This window comes from Lepidochelys olivacea, assembly GCF_965140295.1.
Source record: "Lepidochelys olivacea isolate rLepOli2 genome assembly, chromosome: 8".
In the NCBI taxonomy this organism is placed as follows: domain Eukaryota; kingdom Metazoa; phylum Chordata; order Testudines; family Cheloniidae; genus Lepidochelys; species Lepidochelys olivacea.
In genome coordinates, this window is record NC_140418.1 from 59,669,544 (window position 1) to 59,682,653 (window position 13,110).

The 13,110-nt window shown below is 41.1% G+C and overlaps 1 protein-coding gene across 4 annotated transcripts in view; it reads right to left on the reverse strand.

Annotated features, from left to right (window-relative positions):
* Positions 1-13,110, reverse strand: part of BRINP3 (BMP/retinoic acid inducible neural specific 3) — a 302,255-nt gene that overhangs the window by 171,229 nt on the left and 117,916 nt on the right. The gene's annotated exons all lie outside the window — the stretch shown is intronic.

Here is a 13,110-nt window from a genome sequence, read left to right on the forward strand (position 1 = left end):
TGTATGGAGGGCCAGGTAGGGAAGGTTGTGCCTCCCCAAACAGTCTAGCCCTGCCCACTATCCGCCCCCTCCAACTTCCCGCCTCCTGACTGCCCCCCTCAGAATCACTAACCCATCCAACCTGCCCTGCTCCTTGTCTCCTGACCACCTTCTCCCAGGACCCCCTGCCCCTAACCGCCCCCCCGGGACCCCACCCCTATCCAACCCCCCTGTCCCCTGACTGCCCCACCCCCAATCCACCCCCCCCCATTCCCCAACCCCTTACTATGCCGCTCAGAGCACCAGGGCAGGCAGCCAAAGCACCCGGCAGGACCCAGCCACGCCGCTGCGCTGGCCAGCAGCCCCGCCGCCCAGAGCACTGGAAGAACAGCGAGCTGAGGCTGCGGGGGAAGGGGGGGACAGCGGGGCAGGGGCTGGGTGCTAGCCTCCCCGGCCGGGAGCACAAGGGCCAGGCAAGACCGTCCCGTGGGCTGGATGTGACCCACAGGCCGTAGTTTGCCCACCTCTGCCCTATTTAGTTGTTTTAAGGTTGCACAGCTGCCTGCCTTACATTGTGATATTCCCACCTATCTAGTCTGCTTAAAGGCCAGTGCCTATGCTTTGCTATCTCTTCGAGGTCTACGACCAGTGTAGTGCCAGCAATTACAATACAGCTCTTCCTAAGCAAGCATCTTCATTCTTAAGGACAAAGAATTACAAAGAAAACATATAAAAATCCATAACAGTTTCTATGTGAATGCTAAAAGCTTACCACAGCTCACCCATCAGTATTATAGAGTCTTAGTAGGTCAAAGTCCCTTTCCACAAGGGTTGGGGGCCCCATTGGACAGAGGTCCTGTCCCTTTGCTGGATTAGCAGAAAGGCCCTGTGTCAGTTCCCAGTTATCCTTTTATACCAACAGCCCTTTCTTTGTCTCCTAGTCTTTAGAAAACCCATCCTGAACAAATCTATGTAAACCACTCCAGGGGGCTGTATCTCTGTAAAAAGAAAAGGAGTACTTGTGGCAGCTTAGAGACTAACCAATTTATTTGAGCATAAGCTTTCATGAGCTACAGCTCACTTCATCGGATGCATACTGTGGAAAGTATAGAAGATATTTTATACACACAAAGCATGAAAAAATGGGTGTTTACCACTACAAAAGGTTTTCTCTCCCCCCACCCCACTCTCCTGCTGGTAATAGCTTATCTAAAGTGATCACTCTCCTTACAATGTGTATGATAATCAAGGTGGGCCATTTCCAGCACAAATCCAGGGTTTAACAAGAACGTCTGGGGGGGGGATAGGAAAAAACATGGGGAAATAGGTTACCTTGCATAATGACTTAGCCACTCCCAGTCTCTATTCAAGCCTAAGTTAATTGTATCCAATTTGCAAATGAATTCCAATTCAGCAGTCTCTCGCTGGAGTCTGGATTTGAAGTTTTTTTGTTGTAATATCGCAACTTTCATGTCTGTAATCGCGTGACCAGAGAGATTGAAGTGTTCTCCGACTGGTTTGTTCTCCGACTGGTTTATGAATGTTATAATTCTTGACATGTCAAGAATTATAACATTCATAAACCAGTCGGAGAACACTTCAATCTCTCTGGTCACGCGATTACAGACATGAAAGTTGCGATAACATTCATAAACCAGTCGGAGAACACTTCAATCTCTCTGGTCACGCGATTACAGACATGAAAGTTGCGATATTATAACATTCATAAACCAGTCGGAGAACACTTCAATCTCTCTGGTCACGCGATTACAGACATGAAAGTTGCGATATTACAACAAAAAAACTTCAAATCCAGACTCCAGCGAGAGACTGCTGAATTGGAAGTCATTTGCAAATTGGATACAATTAACTTAGGTTTGAATAGAGACTGGGAGTGGCTAAGTCATTATGCAAGGTAACCTATTTCCCCATGTTTTTTCCTATCGCCCCCCTCCTCCCCCCCAGACGTTCTTGTTAAACCCTGGATTTGTGCTGGAAATGGCCCACCTTGATTATCATACACATTGTAAGGAGAGGTTTCAGAGTAACAGCCGTGTTAGTCTGTATTCTCAAAAAGAAAAGGAGTACTTGTGGCACCTTAGAGACTAACCAATTTATTTGAGCATAAGCTTTCGTGAGCTACAGCTCACTTCATCGGATGCATACTATGGAAACTGCAGAAGACATTATATACACAGAGTCCATGAAACAATACCTCCTCCCACTCCACTCTCCTGCTGGTAATAGCTTATCTAAAGTGATCACTCTCCTTACAATGTGTATGAAAATCAAGGTGGGCCATTTCCAGCACAAATCCAGGTTTTCTCACCCCTGCCCCCCCAAAACACACACACAAACTCACTCTCCTGCTGGTAATTGCTTATCCAAAGTGACCACTCTCCCTACAATGTGCATGATAATCAAGGTGGGCCATTTCCAGCACAAATCCAGGTTTTCTCACCCCCCCCTTTTTTCCAAAACAAACACACACAAACTCACTCTCCTGCTGGCAATAGCTCATCCAAACTGACCACTCTCCTTACAATGTGTATGATAATCAAGGTGGGCCATTTCCAGCATAAATCCAAGTTTAACCAGAACGTCTGGGGGAGGGGGTAGGAAAAAACAAGGGGAAATAGGCTACCTTGCATAATGACTTAGCCACTCCCAGTCTCTATTTAAGCCTAAATTAATAGTATCCAATTTGCAAATGAATTCCAATTCAGCAGTTTCTCGCTGGAGTCTGGATTTGAAGTTTTTTTGTTTTAAGATAGCGACCTTCATGTCTGTAATTGCGTGACCAGAGAGATTGAAGTGTTCTCTGACTGGTTTAAGAATGTTATAATTCTTGACATCTGATTTGTGTCCATTTATTCTTTTACGTAGAGACTGTCCAGTTTGACCAATGTACATAGCAGAGGGGCATTGCTGGCACATGATGGCATATATCACATTGGTGGATGTGCAGGTGAACGAGCCTCTGATAGTGTGGCTGATGTGATTAGGCCCTGTGATGGTGTCCCCTGAATAGATATGTGGGCACAGTTGGCAACAGGCTTTGTTGCAAGCTTATGCTCAAATAAATTGTAAGGAGAGTGATCACTTTAGATGAGTTATTACCAGCAGGAGAGTGGGGTGGGGGGAGAGAAAACCTTTTGTAGTGATAAACACCCATTTTTTCATGCTTTGTGTGTATAAAATATCTTCTATACTTTCCACAGTATGCATCCGATGAAGTGAGCTGTAGCTCACGAAAGCTTATGCTCAGATAAATTGGTTAGTCTCTAAGCTGCCACAAGTACTCCTTTTCTTTTTGCGAATACAGATTAACAGGGCGGTTACTCTGAAACCTGTATCTCTGTAGAGTTCCTTAATCTCAGTGATTCACCTTTATCACCTCCCACTGTTTTAGTTCCTGTAGAAGCTGTGGTAACCCTCCCCCCATGGCGTAGAATACAATCATACATAAATCATTCTAAGAACCAATATGATTTAATACTATATTGTCTCCAAAGATAGTGTATGCCATGATAATGTGTGTCACAGTGATATCTACAGACTGGGGCAGCAAGTGTCATATGGGCAATATGCCATAGGGATATGCCATAGAGTGCCTAGCACTTTGGGACCCTGGTTGGGGCCTCTAAGCACTACTGTAATATAAAATAGTTTGTGGCATCAAGATCTTTGTTTTATTCCTCCTACACCCTCCCACCCCATAGGTTTAAAAAAATAAAACACTGGTCTCCACCAGTCCAGAAAATTGGAAACTAAAGTGGGTGTTTGCTTGGTAATTCTATGCATTTTTCTCAAAACACCAAGCTGTAAAAAACCACAGTTAATAACAATAATCACAGGAGCCAATACTGGTTTATTCTCCCGAAGCTATTTCCAGGAAAAAAAAATCCTAACTTCTGATCTGTTTAACCTCTTTCGTGCTGGTGACATTCACAATCAAATTTTCTTTTGGAATAAAAGTCTTTCTTTCTACCATCCCACACTCAGAGAGAGCTTTCAGTCTAGGGAATTATTTTTCCCATAATAGTCAATTCCTTTTCTCCGTAAGATATTGCACTGTGCAGAAATGACTTTGTTTGCCCTTCCCCCATTTTGCCAATCAGTTGGCATGGTGACACAACAGTATCTACAAATCACGGGAAAGCTGTTTAACAGTGACATTTTAAAGAGTTTGTGCTGAAGAAACCACTAAATTTATAACCAAGGCACTTATTCTCAGGCAGCTGATTTTGTGCCTGAGGCTATGCACAGAAAATATTTTGGAAGAGTTACAAATGATGAGTAAAAGGCAAACCGTGAGCAGGTGCTTGTTGCAAAATATTCTGAGGACAAAATGTTCCCAATGCAAGGCACTGATCGGACACCGGCAACGCATGCACACACTGAGGCAATGCAAAGACTGAGTGACAACAGCCCTATCTTTGAACTTTCTTGCTTTTGCTTGTTTACATCACATCATTGACATTATCTAGCCATAGATAACCCAAGGGCTATACTTAGTGAGACTGTTAAACCAGAATCTGCATTGTTGTTCAGAGGCTACTCACCATGGAAATCATTGGCACTGTGATTATTCCAATCAGAAGGCCACTAAGAATTCAGGAGGACTTCACAACACACCAGAGCAGGAGCTCTGATACTCTTTTAACAGAGTGCAAAAATCACTGCCCCCATGCTAACCGTGGGCTGGTGGCTAGTACCCAGGGGGAGAAGCCACTGTGGATCTGCCTTTTCCCCCTGTTCCTTTCCAGAGGCGGTGGTGCTAGATTCTCCCAAGCCTTGCTCTGTGAGAGCATGGAGCCAGGGACAGTAATGGTCTCTGTGCACAAACCTTGAAGCCCCCTTTGTGCATGCACCCTGAGTTGTGCTGTGAGATCCCCTGCTGCAGCTGAGGATCAGGGACACTGTATTTATTCTGACAGGTTTCAGAGTAACAGCCGTGTTAGTCTGTATTCGCAAAAAGAAAAGGAGTACTTGTGGCACCTTAGAGACTAACCAATTTTTTTATTTTTTTATTTTTAATTTTTAAATTAAAATTTAAAATTTTTAATTTTTTTATTACCAGCTGGACAATGGGGTGGGAGGAGGTATTTTTTCATATTCTCTGTGTATATATAAAGTCTGCTGCAGTTTCCACGGCATACATCTGATGAAGTGAGCTGTAGCTCACGAAAGCTCATGCTCAAATAAATTGGTTAGTCTCTAAGGTGCCACAAGTACTCCTTTCTTTTGTATTTATTCTGTTAAATGTCATCCTTTTTTCCACCCTGCTATTTGTTTTTTTCTCCACTGTCCATTACTTCTTTCCTGCTGGCTTCCCCCCATATTAAAGTTCTATACAGTTCTAGCCAGAAGATGTTTCCTCCTCCCCCCCCCCCCCGCAAATAATCTTATAAAATGTTTCTTATTGGCCTGGTCATCTTCAAGTGATACTTGTCAAGAATATTAAGTCAATTTTTAAAGATTTGTTATCTGTGTTTTTAAGAGAGGCAGGTGAATCACTATTTCTCCTTCACTGCTCTTGCTTTTGAACGTGATCCTGTATGTGTCAATTTTCTGCTTGGAACACAATTTTTGCAGATGAGCTACATTCCCATTAAAATGGGGTTTACAGAGGAAATGCTGACACATTATAGCAGTAAAACCAGTGCCACTGAAATTATACAGGATTTAATAAGAACCAGGCAAGCTAGAAATGAAACCTTCAGATAATCACGCAGGATATGTTCTCTCAGACAAATGATGTTCTTCCTATTACTGTGATACTCTTGCCTTATACAGCAATGAGAAGCTGATAGTCTTTATTGTATTTATTGAAAATGTTACATTGCACACTTAGAAGCATGTTTGTTTCATTTCTCAGCAAGACAATGCATATTTTAAAAAAGGCTGCTCCTACTATCACCATAAACCTAATAATTTTTCCTTCCTGCTTTTTAAAAATGAAAACAAACAAACCTCTAAAGTCAATTTGTACTATGTATAATAATACCACTCTCCTATATAGCTCCCTTAATCAGTAAACCTCAAAGCGCTTTAGAAAGGAGGCTAGTATCATTGTCCTATTTTACATATGGGGAAAACTGATGCAGAGATAGATGAAGTGACTGTCCATGGCCACCCAGCAAGCCAGCAACAAAGATGGGAAGAAAACACAAGTCTCAGATGTCTAGTTCCAGTGCTCTCCCCTCTCTATGCCACACTGCCTCCCCTACTTTGTAAAAGCTGTTAGACTGACAGCACTGGAATCTAGACATTCTCTATCAACAGGAGCATCAACTTTCCCATTCCCACATCACTGTGTCTTCCATCTAACCCTAGCAGGCCACCTCTATGGTCCATTGACATGATCCTTCAATCACTGACCTTCCAACTAAGGCTGCTAGCAAGGATGCCAGTCATAAAGGGATACTGCCCCTAGGTGTTGCAGTGTGAGATAACCAACTCAAAGTAATGTAGAAACACAGCGAATGTCCTACCACATCACAGCAGTGGCATACCTAGCCTAATATCTTCTACCACCCAGTGACCAGCAATGGATAATTTAGAGGAAGATGTAAAAAAATGCTGTGGTAACTCATTTCAGCTGGTGTTCTAAAAACAACAGTGAGCTACAAAAGAGAGTCTTTGTAGCCAGTTTTCTGAGCCAAACAGAGTACAGTTCACCTATCCTTGTCATAAAATATAAAAGTGTTTCTAAAAAAAAGATACTACCTATCGTATTGAAAAAAAGCTTACTTTTAAAGTATCCTTCTCTTGTCAGATTACACATGGATGTGCATGTGTAATTTCACTCACACACGCTCACACCCTCCCTCACACCTTCGCTCCCCCATTAATGTAGCTCCTTGTCCTTAGGATTTATTCTGACATTCTGAACCTCTGAGCAGCTTCAACCACCCAGTTTAATTGTGCACGTATGTTTGTTTTTTTCAAACATGGCAGAGAAATATTTCATTTTCTTCCCCAAGATGTGGATTCTCCTTTCCCAACTCCTCTGGAATCTAGGGAGGTGCAGAGAACTGAGGGTCATGAAGAAGGATGGAAGGCATTTGGGAGCAAGGGACTGTGTGCTGGAGAGCATTGAAAGAAACCATATCACCTTTAATGTTTCTGTTTGGAAACGTATAGTCATATGTAAAATACGACAGTTGGCAAAACCCTAAGTATGTAAACAGAAACCAAATTAGTAGTTAACAGTTATAGTTTGATAGTGCCCAAGTGCTTCAGGGCCCCTTTATACTAGGTGCTGTATAAACATAGGTAGGAGACAAGCCCTATTCTAGAGGGATTACAACAAACAGGAATATCTTTTTATTGTAACAGAAAAATCTGAAAAGATAGCACCTTTATTTAAACAAAAAAATCAGACAAACTAGGGTATAATTTACACTAAGGCCCCTGTACATTACTCTGGAAGCGTGAAGGAACCTTATAGTAGGTGTAAATGATACTCTTTGAACACACTTTCTAAGACTCTCTTACAGTGCTGGAGCAATGTAAAGAGGATAGCCCTTAATATAACTGAGAAACTAACTTTTTTTTTTTAATTTAACTACTAGTATGTTTTTAAATAGTGTCATTTTAATAATACTTTACAAAAAGGGAATTATTGTTAATCTTCTTAAAAATGTACAGAAATAATGCAGGTTGGCTTTTACTTGTTAGAGTTGCAGTATGTTTGTTGGCCTCAGAAAATCAAATCAGAATTCTAGAGTGTGTCTAGTTAAGTTAAAATTAATTAAAAAGGACTTAGTGTTTAAAATAAGTTGTTGAAGAAATCCTATTCAATGACTCAAAGGGAAAAAAACATAATACCTATCTCTTACATCCAGTTTTCATCAATAGGCCTCAAACTGCTTTACAAAGGCAATCAGTATCATTATCCCCATTTTACAGATGGGGAAACTGAGGCACAGACAGGTGACATGATGTGCCCAAGGTAACTCAGCAGGTCAATGGCAGAGCCAGGAATAGAAACCAGGTCTCCTGAATACCCAGCCAGTATTCTCTCTACTAGACCATACTGTTCAGAAGAGAGATAATCCCTTGCTCCATCCAGAGACCCGTCAATAGAGAATGGTTGGGGAGCACTAATAGCAATGGGCAAACATGTTTCACTAAACTAACAAATGGCTCAAACAGGTCCCTTGCCCTAAACCTCAGGACTGCTATGGTGTCTCTATGATATTTAGCAATGGCTAGGCCACTGGGGTCATATAATCACTGCTGGCTATGCAAACCAGAGCTGTTTCATTATTATAGGGTGACCAGATAGCAAGTGTGAAAAATCAGGACAGGGGTGGAGGGTAATAGGTACCCACATAAGGCAAAGCCCTGAATATCGAGACTGTCCCTATAAAATTGGGACTCTGGTCATTATTGTCTGTGCTCCCCCGATCTGTTTGTTGTTGTCTCTTATCTTACAAATAGATTATAAGCACCTTGGGGCAAGGGCCATCTTTTTTCCTTATGAGTGCATAGTGCATTGCAGAATAGGGCCCTGATTTCACTTTTCTAGGCTGACCTTTCCTATTTCAGGCCAGGACACAAATGGAAACAGTTGTTTTAGGTTGTTCTCTTGCTATCTCCTATCCCATTCAGCACTTCTCTTCCCCAAGTCTAGGTCATGTCTGACCTTCCTGGAAAGAAAAAAGCAAGGAGTTGTGTGCATATGCATGCTGGCAGTGAGCTGGCTGTGTCAGCAGAAAAAAAGGGCTATGTGGCCATAAAAAGGGACCAGACAGTCCCAAAAATTTTTTTCATAAGAATAGAAATGAATGTGTTAAAAATTGTCAGAAAGAAACCACAACATTCTGAACAACAGCAATATTTACAGAAAGATTCTAGAAAAGCACAGAGGTCCACACTTCCTTCTATTATTATTGTAATTAGCCAAATTATTTTTTAGTATTATTAAAAATGTACATTGTGGTACCAGCAGACTGTGACCCTATTATGTTAGACACAGAACAAAGAGTAAATGGCCACTTCTGCCCCAAAGAGCTTAAAATGTAAACAGAGGGCTTGTCTTCACTGCCATGGAGATCGACGCTGCTGCAATCAATGCAGTGGGTGTTGATTTAGCAGGTCTAGTGAAGACCCGCTAAATCGACGGCAGAACGTTCTCTGGTCGACTCCAGCTTTCCAAGAGTAAGGTAAGTTGATTGGAGAGTGTCTCCCATTGATGTAGCGCAGTGAAGTCACTGGGTTAAGCCGACCTAGACTATGTTGACTCCAGCTACGTTATTCATGTGGCTCGAGTAGCATAACTTAGGTCGACTTACCCCGGTAGTGAAGACAAGCTCAGAGAAGGAATAAGAGAGGAGGATGAGAAACAAAAGGGCAAGGTGCAGGGAGAGAGGACAGGCTAACAAAAACAATAGAATGCATGTGAAATCACTCTTTAGAATGCCTGTACTGTGCTAATTCTCTTTCTGTCTTCATTTTGGATACTCTCACTCCAACACATGGCCATGTGCAAGAGAAACAGAAATAGAAATCCACTCTCTTGTATGAAAGATCTCATTGATGTAGTAGTGAGTGCATTCATATAATTATTATTAATTAATAATTAGCACTTCAATAGCTCTTTAAATCTTCCAAGCGCTATAAGCATTAACTTAACTAATCCTCATAATACCTCTGTGAGATAGATGTCTTACCCCAGTGAGAAAGATATTATCAAAATTTTTCAAATGGGGAAACTGAGAAAGAAAGGTTAAGTGATTTGCCAAGAGGATCAGTCCAGGGATTAGATAGATTTTATTTTGTAAAATAATTAGATATGCATCACCCTTTGATAATACTACATAGTATTTACATAGCACTTTACATGTTCAGACACCTGAAGAGATATTAACTAATTCATCTTTGCAATACCCTTTTGAAGTAAGTGAATAAGCAACATTATTCCCATTTCACAGATGGAGAAAATGGAGATAAAGGCTGTGTGACTTGTCCAAGGGACCAGTGGTGGAGTCTGAACTAGAACTCGACACTAATAATTTCCTAGCCTTTTATCCATTCTTCCGGAACACACACAGTTTACCAAATAAACTTAGTTAAGATTAAATAACAAAAAAATCTTAACAGTGGCACATCATAATGCAGATTTATTAGCATTCATTCAGGGATCCTAAAGTTCAGATAACGTTAGAGTCACCATTCAAATCAAATTATCCTTAAGCTATGATCACCCACATGCTAAATCAATGTAATATTTTTAAAAAGGAAATAATTGTGAGTGTGCATGTGTAAGTAAAAAGGAGAAAAGTAGTGTCATTTTATAGCTTTGACCCTCCACTAAGCAGTTTGGCTAAATTCAGGTAAAATAATGCTCATCTTTAAAAATATGAACAATCTTACAGCAAAAAGGGGTCTAAACCAAAATGAGAAAAATAAAAGCTGGAAACAAATTAGTGATTCAGGCCATTTTTTAAAAAAAGAAAAGGAGTACTTGTGGCACCTTAGAGACTAACAAATTTATTTGAGCATAAGCTTTTGTGATGCTCAAATAAATGTGTTAGTCTCTAAGGTGCCACAAGTAGACCTTTTCTTTTTGCAGATACAGAGTAACAGGGCTGCTACTCTGAAACCTGTCATTTTTTTTAAAGTGGCCATTGATTTTGGGTAACCCCATCCAACTTGGGACACCTTTAATTTAGGAGCCTTAATATGGATTCACGAATCTTAACTTTAGGCACCCATTTTTAACAATTTTGACTTGCATGGCAGCAGACATGATAAAGGACAGAATTATATCCCATTGAAGTCAATGGAAAGAATCTGATGGTCTTAAATGGTCATTGGTTCTAGCCCCCAAAAACACCAAAAATGCTTGTTACACCAACACATACAGCATACCTTGTTTTCTATCCATTGTTTTATAATCTCTGATCGAGTGCTACACATAAACATTAGAAGAAGGAGTGAGAAAAAAAATCCCATAGAGAGTGACATTGATAAATTAGTTGTGAACTTGATCCTCCTACCAAAAATTAGATATCCTGTAGAAGTGGGGAGGACAAATAGCAGTAATGATATTAAAACCTGTAAAGCAGTCACAGTAAGTATCACTACCACTCAGTCAATGTGACAAAGAGAAGCAAAGATCCAAATCCACCAGTGCTAATTTCTCATTCTCTTTTGTGTCAACATGAACATTAGTGGCATTTTCAGATTTCTGTGTTGTAGAGTGTGCCTCTTCTGAGAGGTCTCCCCAAGGAGTCACTCAGTATCAGCTGTTTAGGTCTCCTTAATCAGAACCTAAGTGTTTTGTGTCATGCTTTCATTGAAAAAATGGATACAAATGGAACGGGGGAAAGTTAGTAACCTATCCTGCACAACAATAATGAACCATTTTTAGTGTAATCATCCAAATTAATAATTTTACTTGCTTTTTTCAGATATCTCCTCTCCCAGCTGTTCTGTGAATGAAAGAGAATGTGAGAGTTTTGGGGATATGTCTTTGTCCAGTTATTAACTCCATTCGACTTTATGAACACTAATTATAATGGGAACACTCGTGGATTAGGTCATTCATATTGTAGCAGGAATTTGACGCATATTGGGGAGACTCTCGGGAAAGCTGTGACAGAGCAATTGAGAGCTATCAACATTGAACCATGCTTGAAAAAGTGGGAGTTTCTGTAAGCAGCAGTCAAGATTGCCTTTGAATGGACTATTATCAGAAATCTGCCTGGCAGAAGGTGGCTGGAATTACCCCCACCATGGTCTAAGCCTGAGATAGTCAAATCCTGACCACCAGATGTTTTAGAATGGACCCCAAAATCTTTTTATTTACTTATTGTTATCAATATTGTTATTTTGTTGTTATTTTCTCTAGAGTCTGGACCTTTACTATACCTTGACCAAGAAATTTGGACCTTGATAAACAAATAACTGACTACTCCTGGTCTAAGCACAAGTCTGGGAGAACTGAAATTTGACCAACTGACCAGAAGGACAGATTCTGTTCTCTGTTTGAAAAAGGGTGTTATTCTCTAAGCAAAGGTAGCCATTTCATCATCAGAAACAGAAGACACAGCTAGAGCGAGAGGAGGCAGGAGAGATTTAGTCTCCCTTAAAGGACTTGACTAAATACGGAGACTCTCAAAGGGGGATGAGATCACATGTGGGTGACTGCATTCAGGAGTTTGTTTTCCAAAGATCTGTAACTCCCTTGCATCTTTTAAGAATAAAGTGAGTGTGTGGGTGTGTGTAAGAATTCTTTGCTAAGATTGTGTTTCTTTGCTTTACTGCCACATTGTCTGTGCAGGGTTCAATTAAAACTGGAGGTCCCAGAGCCAGGTGGTCTCTAGGAGGAATATGTCTATGCAACTGGGGACTCAGGAGGCTGCGGCACTAGTTTCAAGGCTAGGCAGCCAGACTATGGGGTCCCCTAACTCAAGAAAAGTGTAAGGCATAGGGTCTGCACCTGGGGAGTGCTCCTGAGTGACCCAGAGCTAGAAACAGCGATCAGTTGCTACCCAGACCCAAGGAGCTTAGCAGAATATGTCATTCAGCAGTTGGATCTCACTACAACAGACTAACGTCCATTGAGAGAGCGGGACTGGAATAGGTTGTGACTGAAAGCACAGAAGAGATTGGACTTAAAGAGATGAACATAAAAAATGAAGCTAAAATGTACCCTCCATGACAGCTGTGCAATTGTGGGGCTGCATGAGGGTAAATGAGCACGGAATTTTGTTCTGGGAAAGGAGCAGTTACTGCTGTGTTGCAGCATCATTGTTCAACAGCAATTGAATTTGCAACTTCTCCTGAACTGGAGCTGAAGAAGAAAGCGTCTCTCTTTCACCAACAGGGCTATAACATCACTACAAACAACTACTCCTACGTTACTCATAACAAGCATCAATACCACAACACATCTGCTCTTGCTTGTGGGCCAGTGTGTATTATCACTGCAAGCCACAATAGCGGTCATATGTTTTGTTGGAAAAATGGCTACCTATTGTGACAAATTTGGGGTTCTGGCTGTATCACTTCTGAATTGTGGATATTTTATGGAATTGTATCATGAAATTACTGTGTCATGGAAAGCCTATGTTTATGTGGATCCCCCATGAATTAACAGGGCTGTGTCCTGTC